Source organism: Natator depressus, chromosome 11 (genome assembly GCF_965152275.1).
Source record: "Natator depressus isolate rNatDep1 chromosome 11, rNatDep2.hap1, whole genome shotgun sequence".
Classification (NCBI taxonomy): Eukaryota; Metazoa; Chordata; order Testudines; family Cheloniidae; genus Natator; species Natator depressus.
Window position 1 is genome coordinate 24,311,759 of NC_134244.1, and position 23,559 is coordinate 24,335,317.

Below are 23,559 nucleotides of genomic sequence, written 5' to 3' on the forward strand. Positions count from 1 at the left end.
GAGAGTGGAATATGAGAATTCATTGAACTGAAACCTCCAAGTAAACATAAGGGGGTTCGTTCACTTTCAATGCCTTGCAAACCAAGTGTATCAAAAATGAGGATTTTGCCCCTTAAACAGTGCATGCTGCATATTAAAGTAAACTGAACCTAGCTTGCAAAACTCAAAACAACTCCTAATAAATGTTTGTGAAGACCATTCTCCAGTTAATAATAATTCCTACCATTAGATCTGTGATATATACTATAACTCCTCAGAAATGGGGTTCTGCAGTATCGCCACATGATCCTTGAAGCAAAGTTCATTTTACAAACTTGAAATAACATACTGGAAAGACAACACAGAAAATGTAAAATCAGCAGAACAAACCACAGAAACAGCAATAATCACACAGAAAATATCAGTGGTATTTTTTATGATGTAGGGTTACTCTTTGCAATGACGGATGATCAAGACCTGGCTACAAAAAAATAAAATAAAATACCTCCTGTTACTAACAGTAGATTTTTCTAATTTGATTATTACTTTGCTTATCTGTTCATTGAGATAATTATCTGACACCTGCCAGCAGCAGATTGTTCACACAGATTTTTCTTGGCTAAGATCAATTTGTTACTAACCATCTGTCCAGCTAAAGGTGGTTTACAGGTCAACAAGCTGGTGAGCTCTGGAAGATCTCACAATGATCTGAATAGTAGCCTTCCTGAATTGTTAATTTCATCTTAATCTTATGTAAAGTACATGAACGCATAGGCCTGAAAACACAGGCTCTCAGCAAATATGCACTGTGGAAAATTAGCTTTAGAAAAGGTGCGCCAGGATGATCTTTGAGTAAGTAATTTGTTTTCCTTTGTTGTGACCTTGTATAATCTATTTCATATGAGGTTTCCAAAAACCACTCTTGCTCTCCATTAAATTGTAACCTGCTATATTATATGAAGAGCCTCAAGAGAATGGAGAGAAAAGAGTTTCCATCAGAAGTTATACTTGGCTAAATACCACTATCCTAGTGCCCTGGAGAATGGGAATAGTCTTTTCTCCTTATAGCTAAAGAGAACTAGAAATGTCACTGACACTGTTTCAGGTGGTGGATATAGTGAGCTCAGTTGCTTCAGTGTTTGTCTTGCAAATGTCAGTGCATGAGAGTGTTGTCCTTCCAGTGGGATCCCCAACAGAGTGCTTTAAGTTTTGCTGGGCTCTGGGTCCTGCCAACCAAGACTCTAATCAACAGATCAGTAGAGTCTACGCATAATTTTCCACTGCTTGGAAAGATCTTGGGGGAAGCCTCAAATTCTTTGGGAATTTCCCTATAGGCCAATCTGAGGCTGTTATTACATAGTTGCTGCCATTATTACTGCAAGGGTGTGCCAGTGGATGACATTATTTGGGACTTTATCCCCCGGATTGTTGCTTCAAATCATCTTTGACTTCTGTGTTGGAAGTGAGCTACATGGGTTTTCTTCTGAAGCACAAATCCTGTTTGTAAGATTCCAGAAGTCAGAAAAAGCAGTGTATCAAGCTGAGGGTTAAAAAGATCCAATATAGTACCAATTTTAACAAAATACTAGAACATAATCATTAATTCCCTCACATTACAAGGAATCCCCTTGGGCAGAACTAGTTAAGGCAGCTGTGGGAGTTCAGAACTAAAGAGCATAAACAGCATATGAGGATATTCTACATTTTACCAGGATAGTGCGACCAGATGCCCCATTTTTAAAGGGACAGTCCTGTATTTAAGCCCTCCTGCAGGTGTCCAGACTTTTTCTTTAAAAAGCAGTTCCCGTCCATTTCCTCCCGCACAATGCTGAAAGGATGATGCTGGCCACATTCTGGTGTTAACCCTGGCAGAAATCTGGTGGGGGGATGTGATCCTGTATGCCCCCCGCACACGTGTTGACTTGGGAAGACATGGTGCCAGGTACCAGGAGAAGCAGGTCTGTCCCGGGGGCCCAGCCAGGCATGGAGGGTGGAGAGTGCCGGTCAAGGAGGGTCGGGTCAGTCGTTCCCTCCTCCCGCAACTTCCCGTTTGAGAGAGGTGCATGGGAGTGTGTGTGTGTCACCTCTCCCCATGTGTGTGTGGGGGGCAGGGTTGTGTGTGTCACCCCTCCCCATGTGAACCCTAAAGTCTTAAAGATAAGAAGGTAAATAAAAAGAATCCAACTACGCAGTATTTCTTTTTAATAGGGGCTTAGTCAACCTGATGTTAATTTGAACGTTTGTACTGCATAGTTCTGATTGATTGCCATTGAACTCGCTTGAATATGAGTAATTTTACCAGGTGTCCCATACTCAGCATAGGGAAACATGGTCACCCTATACCAGGGGACACTTTAGGCCCCAAGGCAGCCCAGAATGAAGGTACCACAACAGTGGTGTGAAGCCACGTTTTTTTTCACTTTTCTGGGCTCCATCTTCTCTGCTGTTTCTCTCAGGAGACATAGCATGGAATCTAGCCCCTAATCTGAGTTTCAAGTTGGTCATACAACACAAAACAGGAAAGTTTCACTTTGAGGTTTTATTGTGAAAATTTCACACAGACTACAAAGGCAATGCCTGGGAGGGGCAGGAAGGGTCACATACCCCTCCACAGACACCTTGGGGGGCACATTCAGCAGGGAACTGCAGTGGCGAAAGGAGCAGAATGTGGGACCGCCGCTCCCAGGAGCCAGAGCCTTGTACCAGCAGCTCCTCTGGCCCGGATCTACCAGTACCACCCCCAGCCCTGTCCTCCGGCGGGGCTGTACAGACCCCAGGAGATGCAGCTGCATGGAAGGGCTGGGGGCAGTACAGCCACGCCAGAGGAGCTGCCGGTGTGGGGCCACCCTCCTTTCACCTGAAATCCGTATCTGGTGCAGAAGGAGGACAGAACCCCTTCCCCCCCAAGGAAACGTAGACTGGTGAGGGGACAGGGAGAGCGCGGGGGCCCAGGCGGAGGTCATGTGCTCCCCTTTAGCTGATTCCACCCTTTGTGTCCCTCCCATGAGTTGCCCAAACTAAAAGAGTCCTATTTAAGTCCACATGAAGGCATGCAACTGAATATTGACAAAATAAATAAGTGCTCATATACAAATGCTAGAAGTCTAAATACTAAAATGGGTGAAGTAGAGTGTCTGGAATTAAATGAAGATATTGATACAATAGCATCATGGAAAACTGGTAGAATGAGGATAATCAATGGGACACAGTAATATCACGGTACAAAATATATAGGAATGACAGAGTAGGGGGACGACTGACACTATATGTGAAAGAAAAGGGAGTGAACAGTGAGGTGGGGAATTTGCAGACAATACAAAATTACTCAAGATAATTAAGTCCAAAGCTGACTGTGAAGAGTTACAAAGGGATCTCACAAAATGGGGTGACTGGGCAACGAAATGTGAGATGAAATTCAGTGTTGATAAGTACAAAATAATGCACACTGGAAAAAATAATCCCAACTATACTACAAAATGATGGGGTATTAATTATCTGTTACTACTAGAGAAAATGATCTTGGAGTCATTGTGGATAGTTCTCTGAAAACATCTGCTCATTGTGCAGCAGCAGTCAAAAAAGCTAACAATGTTAGGAACTATTAGGAAAGGGACGAATAATAAAACAGAAAATATCTTAATGCCACTATTTAAATCCATGGCACACCCACACCTTGAATACTGTATGCAGTTCTGATTACCCCATCTCAAAAGAGATATATTAGAATTGTAAAAGGTTTGGAGAAGGGCAACAAAAATGTTTAGGGATATGGAACAGGTTCTATATAAGGAGAGATTAAAAATACTCTGCCTGCTCATTTTAGAAAAGGGGTGCATGAGATATAAATGTATTAAAACATGAATGGTACAGAGAAGGTGAATAGAGAAGTGTTACTTACCATTTCATGTAAAACAAGAAAAATGAACTTAATAGGAAGCAGGTTTAAAACAAACAAAAGCTAATACTTTGTCACACAATGCATAGTCAACCTATGGATCTGATTGCCATGGGATGTTGTGTAGGCCAAAACTATAAGTAGTTTTTTTTTAAAAAAAAACCCTCCAGATAAGTTTATGGAGGATAGGTTCATCAATGACTATTAGCTACGATGCAGGGATGCAACCCCATGCTTTGGGTGTCCCTACATCTCCAGCTGCCAGAAGCTGGGATGGATGGATGGAAGGAAGAATCACTTGAAATTGCGCAGGTCTGTTCATTCCCTTTGAAGCATCTGGAGCTGACCTCTGTCAGAAGACAGGATACTGGGCTAGATGGACCATTGGCCTGACTCAGTATGGACATTCTTATGTTCTTAAAATAAACACAGGGTTCAGGGAACTATTGTATTATAAATGCCTATTTACACTCCTGCCTTGGATTAGATTGGGGAGTGGGGCAGGAAATACCATGCTATTTCACTCCAGCTATGTCTGCAAATTCAGACTGCACCCAGATCCCAACACCAAAATAGTAACCATTAGAGATGGTCGAAGAAAATGTTGATGGAGAAGGTTTTCATCAGAAAATGCCATTTTGTCAAAACTGATGTGTTTTGTGGGAAAATGCTTATTTTAGTTAATTTTTTAATGGAAAAATTTGAAATGATTAGAAAGCAGCATGGAATGTTTAGACTTTCTTGATTTATTATTGCATATTTGTCATGTTTGCGATCAGTGAGGGGTTGTGTCACTACATGTCCTGTAAACCTGAGTGCCTCAAAATGCTCTGCTGCTGTAGCTCTCGTCTGGATTTGTCCAGCCACCATACATGCATACACTGAGTGTTTCTGTAGTAAGTAGCTCTGCCTTAAAATTCAGAATCCCGTATTCTGCTCCTTACACCACGGTCACACTCTGGCCTCCACCAGCTTTAGTTACACTGCTCAAGATGACCCCAATGCCCCCCAGTCCTGAATTTTCCAAAAATAATGGGCTCTGCAGTGTCCAGCCATCTCCTGGTCTATTCAGAGAGATATTAAGGTTCGTAAATTCCTTTAAAGGTACAATACCCAGCAACTTGCCACATTAATTGGAGTTAATGTTCACTTGCAAATCAAACACAGCACTGGGTTTGTTTAGATTAAAAGCAAAACACATTAATTAACAAAATGAGATAGGATTTTAAATGAGGTTAAGTATAAAGGATAGAATCAGAAATGGTTACAGGCAAATAAAAGTGAAAAATGTTTTCTAGAGGCTAAGGTTTAACAAAACAAGCTTACAGCCTTTGTTCAACCTAAGTTTCCTTACCAACCTACCTTCCAACAAGATGGCTTACCATCCCTCTGGTCAGCTTTTCCCACAAAGACCAAAGAGCTTGGTTCCTTTATTTTCTTAGGGGAAAGACCACTTGGGGTTCTTTTCCCTTCTCTTTTATAGTATGGTGAACCGTAGAAATTGATTTTTCCTGAAAGTAAACCCCCAAAGTAAAGTAAAGTTGTGTTGAGTGATTGGCTCCGCCCCTTGTTGGCTTGATGTTCCTATTTCTGTTCCATGTAAATTGCATTCCCATTGTCTGTTAATGTACCTCAAAAATACTTTTCAGGTGGCAGAACCACATTCCTTTCTCTAGAGTGGGGTAACTTTAGTCTTGCCTGCCAGACACCCTTTAAGAACACAATTTCCAATATGTCTGTAATTTTGAATATGTCCTCCCAACGTAGATCACAGAATTATATTAATGATTAGTGTGCTATTAGCTTTCTATTGGTATTTTACATGACACCGGTTAGGTACAGGTTATGACATCAGTGAGTTGGAGTACATTCTACTGGTTAAACCAGATGAAACTCATCACCAGATACCAATGATCCCCTTGCTCTCTTGCAGTGTGGTGCTGCTAGGGTCACAATGGTATCAATATTATATTTTATATTTTCCATTATATTTCAACATTATCAAAAGTAAACATTTTGACATTATCAAAATGAAATGGTTTGATAAGGTAATTTTGATGTTTCTGACTAAATTTTTCAGAATTTCCATTCCACAAAAAATTCAGAACATAGACTTTTCACCCCAAAACCAAATTTAGAGATGTTGGAATTTCCAACGATTTCCTTTTTTTCTGATCAGCTCTAGTAAATTTTGATTCTATTTAAACTACCATCAGTAGGCTTCAGAATCAGCACTGAAATGAATGAGTAGTTTATGTCACACTAGGAATTACTGTGTCAGACAATCACGTAGGAAGATGCTATTGGTTATTGCGTTGTTTGTGGAGTTCTCTCAGGTATGATCAATTTGTTTTTCAAACAAATTTTGACATGGTTATGTAATCCCTGTTTACGACTTCCTTCTCTGAAGGTGTTATTCTCTACCTCTTGACCATCAAGTTGCTGTTCTGAGTAGATCTGTGCTTCACTGGCATTTCCAAAAATAAATAATAATTAATAATAATTAATAAATAATAATAAAATATATTTCTGGTAGACCCAAAACCTACATTTTACAAAATTTTCTCTAAATCATAAAGTAGAAAGAAAGAAAGAGTTGGTCAAAGTATTTTCTTCAACTGGAATCAAAATGTATCTTACTGATTTTGAGTTTCTTTTTAATGTTTTTTAAATTAAAAAAAAAATTGAAAGACATTTAAAAACAATCATTTCAAATCAAAACATCAAAATGTTTGCCTTCAAAAAGGTTGAATGAAAACATTTCAATTTTTTCAGGTTTTTTTGACTAAAAGCAATTTGAAGAATTCAACACAAATTTGATAAATGTTTTAATCACCCTGAATCTGCATCTTTCTCTTTAAAAAGTTTTGGTTGAAATATTTGTCCCAGATCTAATACTAAATCTTATTCCGTTTAGTTTGTCAGCTAACTGGTAGCCTCCCAGGACAGAGGGAGCTGCATACAATCTTAAGCAGTCACTGCAGAAGGCTTGCTACTGAAACCAAGTTTATTTAAATGTTCTCAGGCTGCCAGAGGAACAGATAAGTTATTGTGAAATTGAGTCATAAATGATATCACTGAATTACACAAGAGATATTTTTTCTATAAGAAACTATGTGATAACAGTTGTGTTATGAGACATTCTTAATAACTGTGGATCATTTGCAGATAATGGCACTGAAGGGCCCTATTACAGTCTTTTGTGTTCAATGCATACTTACTTTGGAACCTTTCTGATTGCAGTGGAAATGTACGAGACACTCCTATTACCCACAGATCATTGGCATGATAGACAGTAACAGCTCCTTCTGAGACATTAAGGTTTATTGTGACAATGAGTACGAAGGGATGCTTCAATCCAAGGATCCATGTAGATGCTGAAATCTTGAATACTAAAATCCTTATGACATTTTTATTGAAAATAGAGTTATTGCATATATTATATACAATAGCCATTTTTAGAAGTTTAATATCTCAGACATTTTAAAATAAAAAATAAATTGTCTCCCGAGCACAGTTCTGTATGTAACTCAGGTGAGAAAACTACTTTTTTGGCTCCTTTTAACTTCAAATAATATCTAATTCAAATTTTTTACAGTCATATGTGGTGCCAGGCTGAGATATTATGTGGAATGTTTTAAAGTTTAGTATAAATTATTAAAAACATGAAATAGATTGAAAAGAGATTAATGGAAATATTGACACGGAGTCCCTTAACTCCTGTCTACAGTAATGGTACTAATTTAAAGCGTCACTGCAAAACTTTCTGCAGTTAAATTATTTCTGAACCAATAGACCTCTGTACTATTTAAAATAATGATAGATTTGTCAAATTGGATATTTCTGATTTGGTATAATCCAGTTCTTTTAAAGTCAAGAACTTTTCAACTCATAAATGTGTAATGATTGTTACCCATCATCTGTCTGAAGAATCTATTGATATTTTACAGAATGTTTAATGTGCCTTGACATCTAATCTACACTACATTGTGAAGTCAGTGGGAGCTGTGGGTTCTCCGTACCTGTGAAAAAGCAGACAACTTTATAAGATTTAAGGATAAAATTCTGCAACTGAGTTCAGTGGGGCCAAGATTTCACCCCAAGTCCCTAACATTAAGCACCCAAGGTTGACAGTTTTTGGCCCAAAGGACTAGAGTCAAAAGTCTGCCACAGATTCTTTTTGCTCATTTGCCATAACTTTCTCCAATTCCAGCATATCAACTTAATTTTATGTCTCTTTCCAGGCTGAGATGCGCTGCAGGGATCTCTTCCCCACGCAACAGGCAATACGAGGTGAGAAGAAGAGCATGCTGCCAGCACAGGTATAGGCCTGTATAATGGAGCTGTGACACTCTGAACGTGTCTTGTCATTTTAACAACTTTTCAAGTGTGTAGTGAAAGACTTAATGCAGATGGCATATTGAATTGAGAGAATGAAGCATTAAGCATGCACAGAAGGGATTAGGGAGGAAGACTTTGGGGGTTATTTAATTTTGGCTTGGTTGTTATCTATCAGTTTTGTCTGGAAAAAAAAATATTAAAGCTCCTTGCAAGACTAGAGAAACTAAGGAAGATTATTACCTGCCTAAGAGTATGCTAAACCCTGTAAAACTTGAGAACATTTATTCTTTATTACATGATATCATGTTCTAGAAAATATCTTTCCTTCCAGGTCCCCTGTCTTCATTTTTATAGACTTGTCAATTCTGAGAATCATCTAATCATGGTGAGAATGTAAGGTATGTATATGCATTGTGCGGCATGCTAATAATTCATGAGCACTTGGTTTCAAGGATCTTCTCTCTCAAGCTCTGCAGTTCAAAAAGCAGTGCCTTAGCATAAAAAGATGCTAAGCCTCATATTTAACACCTAATGAAATAATTAAAGAGAGATCAGGCATGATTGCAAATGATAATTTATCAGATCTCATACACGGCATAAGTAAGGTGAACAAAGGATAAGGACTTTAAAAACAGTGAGGTCTTGTTAATTGAGGTAGGAAATATACCAGTGTAGAGATTTAAAAGGCCTGCAGTGTTTCTTTTGAGATTCATCAAGTAAAAATTCAGCGTTTCAAGGGATGAAATAGCCAACGGAGGGCCTAATCCTGCAGCCCTCACTCGAGGTCAACGGGAGTTTTGCCAGAATAAAGATAGAAGAATCTAGCAAAAGTCTTAATGCACTGTAGACATTTCTTCTGTTTAAGAAGCCCCTGAGGCACAGTTAGTGACATAAACAAAAGCAAAAAACATTCACAAAGAACGTATCATATTTGTGGTGTTAGTTACCTACAGGAACTTCATGAAGAATACATATGAGGATAAGAAATAGTCACTCTTTATTCCTGTCAGTAGGTCTTGCCTTTGACTCTACTGATCAATATCAGCCCTGCATTGGTTACTATGGGAATGAGGCTTTCCTTCACTCAATAAACCCCAAGTTCCTTTTGTTACAAAGGTGAGCAAAATACTTTTAAAAGAAGGTTTTATCTGTTTTATGCCTTGAGGGACTCTACATCCTTCACTGTAAAGGTACTTGGACACTTTGAAATGCAGAATATTAGGATCTAGCTTTGGGCAAGTAAAGACTTAAAACCACTTGTTTACCTTCAAAATCAATGCCAAATTCATGTAGAAATCTATACACCGTGTGAGTGTGTGTGTGTCTGTATATATATATATATATATAAACACACATATACAACTAAACACATATACAACAACACACATATATATATATATATATATATAAACACACATATACAACTAAAATGCTGAGTTCAAAAATATATAATATGTTGCACTCACCTCCCAGGAAAAAAATAATTAATTAACCCTTACAATAATCTGAGCATTGCTGATTGTAACATTGGAAAAAGGAATAACCCACTTTCAGGTTCTGGTTATGATAAAATTTATGCTGATTTTAATTTTTCACTCCTAGCTGAAAAAATATAAACTTTAACAACACTCTCCAAGTTTTTCATTTTTAAAAAATATTTGTATATAATTTAGTTTTATACATACTAATTTTCTTTTTTGTATATCGTATATAACCTATGTCTGGGATATAGCGTAGTGCTGAGCACAGTTGTTTACTAAGGCTTGGTCTACACTATATGCTTACTTCGATATAACTACTTTGCTCAGGGGTGTAAAAAAATCCCCACCCTGAGCAACGTAGTTGTACCAACCTTAACCCTCCCCATGTAGACAGCTCTGTCTTCTCCCACTGACATAGCTCTCACTTCTCACAGAGGTGGAGCTATTAAGCTGACAGGCCAGCTCTCTCCTTTCGGCTTATAGCGTCTTCATCAGACATGTTAGAGCAGCGTAGCTTCATCGGTGCAGCTGTGCCAATGTAAATTTGTAGTGTAGAGCTTCCCTTATTGAAATGCAGTGTTAAACAGAAACTGTGACTGTGCTTTTGTGTCTATGACTGAGGGAATGCAGGTTTGGTGGAGTAGCCTCTGCATGGATTTTTCAGAGGAAGCAAAATAGGGGTAGCAAACTTCCCATTAACATTCCTGCTACCAGCTATGGCCAATCTGGTGGATACCTATGCCAAGGATCTGAGAGGATATGCCCTGGTATATATTAAGAATGAGCTAACTACTCTAATTCCCCACACACACACTTTTTGCTAATTTCTCCACTTCTTGGTTGGTATTTCTACTTCCTGTAGGAGATAGAAATACCAAGAGAGGCAATTCTGATGATATTCCCAACTTGGAAGCAACCAGAAAAAGCTGGAAACATTATGAGTAAACTTAGGCAACCTCCAGCACAATTTATGGCACACAAGAGATGTGCAGAGTACATAAGAAGAAAATTAATGAAGAGTATCTTACTGAAGCACATCCTGGGAGGAGTGAGGTGATGCTGGCGAGGTGAGAGAAGCACTCTGAAGAACCGATGCCTCTGATCATCCCCCACTTAGAGCATCTGCCTTCAGAATATTAACACAGTCCACTTTAACTTGAACTCCTCTCTGCTTCGGAATAGCCACTGCTGCAGAAAACTCCCATCTATTTCTGGCAAGAAGATAATGCCCCATGTTGAATCTGGATTTAGGAACAGTAGGCACTTGTGAGTATATGGAGCTTCTAACTTTCCTAAAGATACACTTGGTTCAGAACACACAGCCCTTTTGCTCAGCAACATGAGGACAAGAGCCCTTTGCCCCTCTGGCACTCTCTTTGCTGGCTACTTGTTGGAAAAAAACGGTCAAATTCAAGTTTTCAGGCCTCATAATCAAAATCTACATAGAATCAGCCAAGGGTGCCAGAGACTCCCAGTTTATGTTATGACCTCCCATGACAGCTACAGTCTATAGAAACTCCTAAATGAAGTTCCAGGTGTAAAGGCTATAGATCTGTGTTAGTGGCTGGACCAAAAATCTGGAACTCACTTCCAGATACATCAGAATGACTGTACACCTCAGCTGCTTCAAAACAACTGGAAATGTCCATTCCTTTGAATTAACCTCCCCACAACAACACCACAAACAAATGGAAAAAGTCAAATCCCTACTGACTGGAGGGAAATAGATCTTTACTTCTCTTGGAAATGTTGGGGGACATTCATGATGAGTGCCAAATAAGAACCTAGCTATCAAAGATAGACAGATTAGAGCAAGACTATGAAGTCATTAAAAGATTCTAAGTAATTTCTCCGGGAAAAACAAAACAATTCCCCATAAACATTCCAAAGTAATTCAAAATTAATGTTGTAAGAGTTATGCAAACCCACTTTGAGAACAAGTTCACTTTTTCCCCCTTTGCCAAACTAATGGGACTAGAGAACGTGCTTAATCAAAGTCAGAATTGGCCCGCTGATTCCCAAGAAACAATCTAAAAGTGCTTTTGGGGCTCTCTCTTGCTTGTTTTTTCTTCCTGTTGCTCTTGGTTTCTCTAATGATAGAAGAAACACTTAAAAAGGCTCAATTCATGGTAATTTTCTTCTCTGCTCAACTGAAATCTCAGACTAAACACTTTTAAGGGGGGGGAGGGAGGAAATCACATTTACAATGACTTTGTGCCACAAGAATCTTCTGAAAAAACAACCTTGGATGTTTCAGCAGCCCCACTAGATATTGCATTTAGAGCAGTCTAGTGTTCCAGTATCGCAGCAACTAAGTGGGGGATAATTTATAACTCATTTTCCATTCCAAGCCTAACTGTTAGCTTGCAAACTTGAGTGTTTCTTTATTAAGCTTTGTTGAATGCAAATGAGGTAAGCCCAGTTCAGAGAAGCAGATGGATGGGTCAGAATTAAATGAAGAAACTGGTAGCTCAGAATTTAGGAGAGAATATTGAGGGCCTGATTCTTTTCTCATTTGCATCATTGATCAAGAGTAACTCTACCGAAGTGATGCAGTTATCCTTCTGTATAGGTCCCTGCTTCAAAGCTCACCAAGAAATTTGTTCAAAGAGTAGTAGGTGGACTATACAAATAAACAAAATCTTATATAAAAATTACAATTCTTTCTCACACATTTGTATCGCACATTTTTTCCAGTAAAAGCTATTCACTAACAGAACTTGCAGCACACAATACTAATTAATAAATAGTCACCAACTAGTTACACATGGCCACTATAAAGAACTTACCAACTTGGAGCCCAGTTCGCTCACCTTTATGTTAATTATAGATTCAGACTGATAGACTTTAAGGTCAAAAAGGACCATTGTGATCATCTAGTCTGACCTCCTGCACATTTCAGGCCACAGAAGCTCACCCATCCACTACTGTCATAAACCCCTAATCTCTGGCTGAGTTTCTGAAGTCCTTAAATCATGGTTTAAAGACTTCAAGTTACAGAGAATTCACCATTTACACTAGTTTAAACCTGCAAGTGATCAGTGCCCCATGCTGCAGACGAAGGCAAAAAACATCTTGTGAATCTGCCAGTCTGACCTGAGGGAAAATCCCTTCCCAACCCCAAATATGGTGATCAGCTAGACCCTGCACATGTGGGTAAGACCCACCAGGCAGATACCTGGGAAAGAATTCTCTGTAGTAACTCAGAGCCCTCCCAACCTAGTACCGTATTGCTCCATTAGTCAATGATTCAATGGGACTACTCAGGTAGTAAGGAATTACTGAAAGTGAGTACAGGCAGGAGAATCTAGCCCACAACTAGGACACAAAATAATTATTTTAAAAGCAAGTGTTCTTTGTGCCTCTTTGCAAAGTAGAACATTCTCTCCTATAGGAAGAGGCTTAATCTTTCAGTCCTCACTCAGACAAAGTTCCTATTGCAGTCAACGGAAGTTAAGCGTGAGTATTTTTGAAGCAAAATGTGTATGTAATTACTTTTAATTTGAGTATAAATTTTCCTTTTTGAAGTAAAATACTAAATCCTGGTTATACTGCAAAGGCATGCAGCATTAAAAGTAGCCAAATACATATTTTTAAAAGTGGGCATAAAAATACCAATTAAGATAAAACATTATATCAGAGTACTTACAATAAACACAAATTAATAAACCAATCAGAAATGTGAGCACCTTCAAGAAAATTATAGCATGCATCATATAATCTCGCAGAGATAAGCAAGGAATGTCTGATGTGAATTTCTTTTAATGAACCAGTTAATTTCGGGCATCACTAGGGAAAGAATCTAAAAAGATGTCATGTAAAAACCCCATATAGCCATCCTAAGAAATGGGTGCTCTTCTCCTTACATGAAGAAATGAGGCTTTACATTTCCTTATTTGGCTCCAAAAGTTGCCATGGGAGGATGTCCATCCATCTCAGGAAAAATCATTTTCCAAGCTACAAGAGGAGATACCGCAAATAAATTAATCGTTAAAGAGAATTTTAGTCTAACTATACAGAGATTTGAGGGAACAATAAAAGAGTCTACAGATTTCCTAATACCACTCTTCTATTCCTAATCATGTCACAACATTAAAATCTGATAACTCATGATCCTGTAGGGCTAAGTGAATTCTGTCTTTAGCAATGAGAAGCTAGGAATCTCCCATTTCTAGCCCTGCAGGGTCATGAAAGAATACTTTAAAGTCATTAGACATTTATGTATAGCAAACCTATCAGTGGTGCAGGATTGTATCTTGGCAGTCCTGGCCTTTAGGCTCGCACCTTCATTAAAATGGCTCATCATGTTCTCATAAACTGAGAGTTTTCTAGGGTTGTGTCTGGGCTGGTGACCAGAGTAGTGGAGACACTTCACTTCCAAGGCATCAGGAAGATGCTATATATCCGTCCCTCCCTTTTCAAGGTGGCAAGACACAGAACATGTATCAAACAGTCTGCCACTGGAGATTCCTCTTCTTCCGTGTGGTAAAAAAACAAAAGACAGGTGGGAAATGATGATGAAGAACAGTGTTGATCAATCTTGCATCCAGCAAGGCAGAACTTCAGTAACTCAACAGTTAAAGCAGTCATCTGGTGAAACAATCAGAGAAGAGGAATAGACAAGCTCTATTTACAGGTAATGCCAATGACTTTCTTTTGGGTGCAAACTTAGGTCCACCCCCCTGGCATCATTTACAAGAGGTGTTAACATTTATTTTTATCAAATGTGTCTTTTCCTCCTGGTTTGTAGACAGCAGTGACTAGGAAGACTGAATAATTGCTTTACCTTTATTATATTTTTCACATGACATTCACTCAAGGGCCTCTGAAACATTGATTGACCTGGTTAGTATGGCAGGTCAAAAGGATATTGTGATTGTTTTCCATGTGAGCTGTTTGTGGGTCTCATCTTGAGAGTGGCTTTTACCACCCAGTCATGTGGGACTTCCTCTTGTACGTGCTATTTTCTTTTCCTTATCTATGTTAATTAAAAACCTAAAATTATCTCTGTTTCAAGGTCCATGCCTTTGCAGGTTTCCCTGGACAGGTGACATATAGCCAGAATGTAGGAAAATTCTTGTTTTCATGTTCAGCTTGCATTTTCAATGAATAAGGAAAGCAGTTAGCAAATTAAGGCTAATTTTCACTCAGTCTTGGATGCATCAAGATCTTGGTATGTTTCAGGCTATCTGGAGTGGCTCAGGAGAGTGAGTACCAACTTTGGGCAGATTGTTACAAACCACAGCACAAACCTCCAATTTTTATTTTAAAAAAAGCAGAGGTAATGAGGGGCTAGATCCCCAAATCCATCAGAGGATGTGTTGTCCCTTTCCTCCCCAAATACCCAAGTGGTTAGAGCACTCATCTGCAATGTGGGAGACTTGGGTTCAAATACCCATGCTGGAGCAGGGGCCTGAATCTAAGTCTTACCCCTTTCAGATGAGTGCCCTAACCACCCAGCTATAGGCTATTCTGGACTCAGTCTCTCCTTTTGAAGCTCTTCCACTTGGTATAAAATACTTGACTAGTCATTGACTCAGACAGTAAAAGGGTGACTCAATAGGCCAGTGATTAAGGGACTCAATTGTTATGTGGGAGATGTCAATTGGAATCCCCTTGCTAGAGCAGGGTCTCAAACCCAAGTCTCCCACCGCCCAGAATACCCTAGTCATTGGCTACTCTGGAGTGGGTCTCTCTTAATCTCTCCTGTTGAAGTTGTTCCACTTGTACAAAATACCTGACCTGTCTGGGGTTCAGAGACAGAATGATTCTATTGCCTGGTGGCTATGGCACCCGAAGGGGAAGGCACCTGGGTTCCAGTCCCTGCTTCAGGGCAGGAATTCACACCTACCTCTTCTCAACCCAGGTGAGTGACCTAACTATTGGGGAGGCATCAGCTCCTCCTCTAGTTTGGGAATGATGCCAAATCCCATCTTGTAAATCCAGCTGTCTCCTTCCCTGCCCCTACAAATGTGCCTGAAATTATTTGGCAAATTCACAGATCATTTCAGTTATTCTGAAATTGCAATTTTCAGTGAAAACGTCAAAAAAAAATTCATTCATCCCTGCTGGAAAGTTTGGGATTTGTGTAAGCAGAAGCACTGGGATGAAAGCAGGGAGAACAATGGGGAGAGGGGAGAAGGGGGGGAATGAGGGGAAGGGGGAAGCAGTGGGAAAAGGAAAAGTGAGCAGCCATGGGTGAGAGGAGAATGAAGGGACATGGGAGAGGGTAAATGAGGTTACTTGTGGAAGGAAAAAGCCCCAGACTGATTTTGGGAGAGCTTTGAGGGAGAAGGTAGAGCTGAAAGACTTTTGGGGGTGGGGGAATGGAGGAGAGGGAAATGAAAGAAAAAAGGTTTCAGCATATTAGGGCTTAAGAGTGCCGTAGGGATGCTGGAGAGTTTTGTGTGCATTGTATTGACATTTTCTCTACAATTCTCAGAAGGAATTAACCTAAACAATGTCAAAATGCAAACACACAGCTCTACAGTGGCTGGAGAAACACCCAGCTCACTAAAAGTTTGTCTTTGGGTGGGAGGTGATCATACACTGGCAACTGTGCAGATGGACACAATCTTGTTTTGCTTTAAAAACATTCAATGGAAGTACAACCTCTGCTACTGTGACCCCAACAGACGATGGTTCAGTGTCCTACTTGAATAAAGAGTAAATTTCAGTTAGCTGAGGCTGGCAAACAGGACCTTTCTGGGCCCACTCAGTTTAAAAATTACTCATCTTTGTTTTTCCACGGTTTCCATGGTGAATATATGCACATGTATCTATTTTGGTATTTTTAATAATGAGTTGGATCTTCCATGTTAAACTGTAAACAAACAAACAAAGCATACATATTTCTTTCTGTTTCCCCCTTCCAGCTCCTCCCCAAAGAAATGGAACACTGCTTAGACAAAACTGAACTGAGTGCTAATTGGCTACTCTTGGTGGAGTTATTCTTACAGCGAGTTAGTAGCATATGTGGAGAAATGGGCAGAAGGCATTGCAGTGGCTAGGTGATGGACATGGCTACGTTTGAAGTTTGTAAGGTGCTAGGGTTTCAAAAGGAATTAAAAAAAGGGACTAGACAAATTTTGTAGATTTCACAAAAGTGGTTCCGGAATGTTAATATTTTATCCCAGGGTCACCTCTCAGTTGTTTCTTCTTTTAGTTTTGTAAAAGACAGCCTTGGCTACAGAGAAGTTTTTAAATCCTACTAAAGACAAAAGTTAATCTTAACTATAGACTCAGTAGCATGCCTCCATAACATAGTAGAACAGAGAACTTGACTTGTCAGACTGTAGAGCACCTTTCACACAGTGGGTGATTGAAAAGGTCCAATCCAACCTCCACTGATGTAAATGGAAAGACTCCTATTGAATGCAATGGGAGTTAGGTGAGGTACCATATAATCTATAATAATAATATATAATAATCCTCTTGAAACGACTTGTTTCCATAAAACTCTATGAAGCTTCAATTGTTTAAAAAACCCTATTGCTCCCTACTTGCCAATTGGTTCATGGGCTTGTTCCAAATAAATGCAAGTGCAGCACAAGCTTTCTGCTGCAGGCAGCTTGCTTTTCATGATGCTGAAGCAGAATCAGATGTGTGTATTGTAGGCATACTAATGTTTTGTTGCTTTCCCAGTCTCAAACAGCTAGAGTAGCTGAACATTTCATTCTTTTCCTCATCTGAGAAACATGTACTCCTTATTATAAAAGGTTTAGGGATGGCATACTGTGTAATGGCTTAGATGACTGAAAACAAATTTAAATACAAGAAATGTACTGGCTTAGTTTTTGCATGTTGTAAATACTCTTAGAAACAGTATGGGGCCTTATTAAGTTTGAACCTCAGGTCTTTCAACTTCCTGAAGAAAAGAGAACAAATGGTAAATGCATGAGAAAATAAGTAACCTCTGTGATTTCCCACTTCAACTGAAGCCCAGATATTTTTGTCAGTTGTTAATTACAGTCATATTTCTCTAACACCTTTAAAAAAGAAACAGCAAGCAAAAGATTTCAAGGAGAGAGGCTTCATCAGTGTAGAAAAGTTCATATTTCTCCAAACATGTGGTAACCTGCTGGGTAGGGAAGATTTTGTGCTTACTATGAACCACATTCTCAGTGCTGCTCAGCTGAGAAGATTTGACTATTTTCCAAACTGTCATTGAAATGAATTGGACTAGTCAATTTAAAGATAACCCACCCTTGTGAACTGTTCATTTTGTTGTTGTTTTTCCACACACTTATGGAACTATGTTTTTCCACACTTATAGATTCTGCTCTGCATCGATATTTCCCCCTCTACAAGTGAAAAACCCAACTGCCTACAAATAGGGCAATTGAATACAGTGGTCACCATTAAAAAGGCATTGTTTGCCAACAGTTTCAACATAATGATAGTGTGATTACAACAGCTGTTTCCTATACTTGGAATAGGAAACAACTGAAGTATCTAAAGGCTTGTCTACGCAGCCCTGCAGTTCAGACTACAGGGGTTTGACCTGAAGCACACACTAGTGTGCTATGCCATAGCTACCACATATTGATTCTGCCCCTGTGGGTGAGAATTAAAAGGTACCTAGTTCATGTTAATGTAGTCCTAGGTACCTTTTACATTTTAGTTCATTCCCACAGGATCTATACAAAGGTAGACAATGTTATTCTCATGATGGGAATACCAAGGCACAAAGAGGTTAAGTGACTTACAAAAAATCACACACACTGTCACTGACAGAGATAAGAATAGAACCCAGGTCTCCTGCCTCCCTCACTCAAACAAAAATTACTAGACTACACAATGGGGCAACCCAGTGCCCAACCACTAGATAGCCCATCTGATTATGGGATTGTGATGAATCATGGAAGCTTAGTGTGTAATGGGTGTCATCAGACACCTATGCTAGTCTACTGTTATGTTAAACATAATGGAGGATGGGAAACTAGCAGGCCGAGGTCCAGCTAAAAGTTTTGCTTTTTCGCAATGTGTGTTTTCATTTTGGATCTGATTGACCAACATGACCAACAAGCACATTGCAAATTCATCGTAGCCTACAGGCTAGCATCACAAGTGCAGCCAAAAAAAAAAGTATTGATTGTGATGATTCTGTATCCCTAATAAGCTCAGCATTTTCTTAGCTATTTAGGTATGTGCCACTTAAAGCTCCAAAGACATTTAGACCTTCAATATCTTATGCACATAGGTCACATTTTATGGATGTATGCTCTATAGCTGTATATTCCACCGAAAGTTCACACAGATCTTTAAGTTTTTATGGGAAATGTGGTGATCCCTATCACTCCACAACGTGTGTCATTTAAGGGGTTAAGCAAGTGAGCATCATTGTCCTTTCATTCCTACAGAAGGAGAACTATCATTCTCTGCCTATTTGTGTACTTCTAGTGCATTTTTCACTATGGTATCTATCTAGACATGCACATTGTCCCTAAAAGCATTTTCTTTGCTCATGAGGAGGACCTTTGAGCAGTATAAGCATTAGAGATGGTCAAATGGTGAAAAATAGATTACTGAATCCATGCATTCATGAATAAACAAATTGCTGGTACCCGATTCACTGCTATTCATGGGATCATCCCATTTGCTATTTCTGAATGTAGGGATGATCATGAAATATTTGTGAATCCCAAAAGATGTTATCACTTCATAAAGAGTATATTAGTGTCTATTTTTTCATTATTTGCCATGTCCTATTAAAAAGTTTGTTATCCAACCAATGAGTGAGCAGAAACAAAACCATACACAAGTAATAATGAATAGCAAATTCATTGCTAAAATGAACAGTTCTTGAATAAATGGTAATTCAGACAATATTTATTTTTTCTACTTGGTGAACACTTAAAAGGATCATGTGAACTTCTGGGCTGGTTCATGAACAAAACAAAGCCAAATTTAAGTAAACTTTTGGTTTCCTGAATATTATTCAACTGGTTTTAACAGGTGCATTGTAGGACTGACAGTGTTTTCGATGATTAGAAAGGAACTCTAGGATTTATTTATCCAAACAAAGTTACTGCTGGGGAAAAGTGTCAAATTAACAATTTAATAATCCTGGAGCTAGAACTCTTTTTAACTCTAAAATCAAGTAGAGACCTCAACTCTTTAAAAATAAACAAAAACAAAATAAACATCTTTGCCCATTATGTACACTATATATTAACTTTACTTATGGGCTGGCTATTTATATAGTTTAAGGGCCAAATTTTGCTCTCAGTAGCATTAGTGTAAATTGGCAATAAATCTACTAAAGTTTGCATGACTGAGAGCAGAATTTCACCTGGAATATTTTATCTGTAACATGAGTTTGTTGTCTATATGACTGAATCACCTTAAGAAAATCCAAGCCTTCTCATTGCATTTGCCGATGTGGGATCAGTAATCCTTGGGTTTATTTAAAGCTAACATGTCTAACCTCTCAGATCTATCTATGATACTACTTGTTTATTGTTTTTAGGAGCATTTACCTGTGTGTGATAACAGATAAGATTTAAGTCTAATTTTTGTTTATCCAGAATTCCCACTCTCTCAAGTGCTAACTCTAAACTTTCTCCAATTCCATCTCATCTGTTGTAGAATCTACATACGCATGAAAGAAACAGGGAAAGGAAAACTTTACTGCATTCATTGACAGCTGCTGGAAAGTGCTTATTGGTAACAAGTATATTTGGTTGTCCTTCGCAGGGACCCAGCGGAGATATATATATATATATATATATCAGGTTTTGTACCATCACAAAAGAATGCCGTTCTGTTTATATGTATGATGTAGCAAAGCAAGAAGAAGATGCAACAATGTATGAAACAGGTTGGGGAATAAGGCAGAGAGATTTGCACCACTTTGAAGCTCACCTCTGCCTCAAGCAGTCCTACGAGCCACAGGATTTTCACTAGACACCAATCTGAAGGGGAGGGGATGCTGTAGCCTTCTGTACGCTGGCTGCTATGTGCCACTTTGGGGATTTGACTCTCTCCCTGATTCAGGACAGGAAAATGCATGGCACTTAGGATCACAGCCTGTGGGAGTGGCTGCTCTGGGAAGGCGATCTCACATTAGACAGATGCTTAGACATGGGGTGTGCAACAGAAGCCTCAAGAGGAAACTATGAAAGAAGTAGGAAGCACAACACCCTCTGAAAGTAAAGGCAGTCAGACAACAGCAAAGGAGAGCAGCGGGGCAGGGTTCCATAACAATAGTTAGACACATTTGTGAGAGACAGCATGAGTGGGTAAAAGAGAAGAGTGAAGAATTGGGCAAGTTGAACCATTTTAGCTGTGTATGTAACAACGGAGGAAGGTCTCAGAAAGATTCATTTAGACTTGTACAAGAGAGGGAGGGCACATCAGACAGCAGTAATGCCATCTTGACTCTCTCCTTGAGTCCAAGAGCACATCAGGTTCAGGCTGCTGAGAAAGGAAAGCATCAAGGGACAATGACAACCTTCATGCATGCAAGAATGTCAATGGAGAAATATCATTCATTGGATATCTCCTCGCAGCCAAGGGACTGAAATCATCTCTCAACAAGATCAAGACAGTCAGAGACACGCCAGCTCCAGTGGATGTGAAAAGGGTGCAGCACTTCATAGAATGGTACATTTTCTGTCCAAGTTTTGTCCGCACCTGGCTGCAGTAGCTAAACCTACATATCAGCTCACAAGAGGAGATGTTAAGTGGCACAGGGCAGGTTCCCAAGAGCAAGCATTTGACATGCTGAAACAAATGATAACAGAAGTGATTGCCCTGAAGTACTATGTTCCAGGATAGCCACTGACACTCCTGTGTGATGCATCAAAGAAAGGATTGGGTGTAGCAATTTTGCAGGAGCAGCCAGTCGCTTAGGCCAACAGAGCCCTGTCAGAGACTGAACAGGGATATGCCCAAATGGAAAAAGAGTTTCTGTCTGTGGTCTTGGGAGTGGAGTGAATCCATCAATACACCTATGGCCACCCAGTAATAGGGCAATCATACCATAGATGCTGTCATAAATATAAAGGGAAGGGTAAACAACTTTAAATCCCTCCTGGACAGAGGAAAAGCCCTTTCACCTGTAAAGGGTTAAGAAGCTAAGAAAACCTTGCTGGCACCTGACCAAAATGACCAATGAGGAGACAAGATACTTTCAAAGCTGGAGGGGGGGAGAAACAAAAGTTCTCTCTGTCTGTGTTGTTTTTTGCCAGGACCAGAGCAGGAATGCAGGTCAGAACTCCTGTAAAGGGCTAATGAGCAATCTAGTTAGATATGTGTTAGATTCTGTTTTGTTTAAATGGCTGATAAAATAAGTTGAGCTAAATGGAATGTATATTCCTGTTTTTGTGTCTTTTTGTAACTTAAGGTTTTGCCTAGAGGGATTCTCTATGTTTTGAATCTGATTACCTGTAAGGTATTTACCATCCTGATTTTACAGAGGTGATTCTTTTACTTTTTCTTCAATTAAAATTCTTCTTTTAAGAACCTGATTGCTTTTTCATTGTTCTTAAGATCCAAGGGTTTGGGTCTGTGTTAACCTATGCAAATTGGTGAGGATTTGTATCAAGCCTTCCCCAGGAAAGGGGATGTAGGGTTTGGGAGGATTTTTTGGGGGAGAAAGATGTTTCCAAGCCGGGCTCTTTCCCTGTTATATATTTGTTAGACGCTTGGTGGTGGCAGCAATAAAGTCCAAGGGCAAAAGGTAAAATAGTTTGTACCTTGGGGAAGTTTTAACCTCAGCTGGTAAAAATAAGCTTAGGGGGGTTTTCATGCAGGTCCCCACATCTGTACCCTAGAGTTCAGAGTGGGGAAGGAACCTTGACAGATGCCCCAGAAGTTAATCATGGCAAAGCAGCTCCTTAGTGCTTGTTGCAGGGTTGGTACACCCTGTCACCCTTTGGGGGCAGGGGAGAGTGCTTTACAGACCCACAGATGAGTCTGTAGGGCTGCCCCTGACCTTGAGGCTGCATGGCCTAGTGGCCTTAGTCAAAAGCTCGGCCCTTGCTATTGGGGCAGTGCAGCCTAGTGGCCAGAGTCAACAGTACTGGTGAGCTGGGCCATCACCTTGGGGTGGGTGGTGGCCAAGACAGGTTGACCCGGGCTCTCTCTCTCCACCAGGTCCCAGCCATGGGCTCTGTCAGTGGCGGGGTTGCCAGCCACCAGCTTGGCAGGGATCCTACCAAAACATGCTGAGTTAGACTCTGATTGTATAAGATTCCCAGCAATGTTCCCCTGGGTCACCTCCCACCTGATTCTCTGCAGTTTGCCGTCTCCTGGTCCCCATGGTCTCTTGATTCTCTGTAGCATCCTGAGCCTGTGGGGTCAGTGCTTGTCTCCGTCTGGCCGGTCTCCACGTTCTGGAGTGCAGGAGGTCCTCCCACAGGAGCCAGCAGCACACCTCCTTCCTTACCAGCAGTCTGCCCAGACTGAGCAGTTCTGCTTCCTTTTATACCCTGTCTCCAGCTGGAGCATGCCCAGCAATGCCGCAGGGGCATGGCTTCCTTGGCCCAAAGATAAGGATTAATCCCTGCTGCACCAGTATTGGGCTGGTACACCCCATCACAGTGCTCTAAAGAGATTGCAGTGTGTATTGATGCATCTCCAGCACTATCAGATGATTACTAGTGCTAGCTGACACCCTGAACAGAGCATATGTACCCATCATCAGTGAGCTGGAGGAAGGGGATCAGGGCATTGAATCCATTGACACGCTGCGCTATCTCCCAGTTTCAACAGTGAAAGTGATGGAAATCAGAGAGGCTATGAAAAAAACCCAAAACATTCAGTTACAGACATACAAGAGTGCAGTGCTAGCAGGGTGCCAGGAGACCAAAGCCCAGTATGGGGAATGGGGTGGAGAGAGGGGAGGAAGACCATATT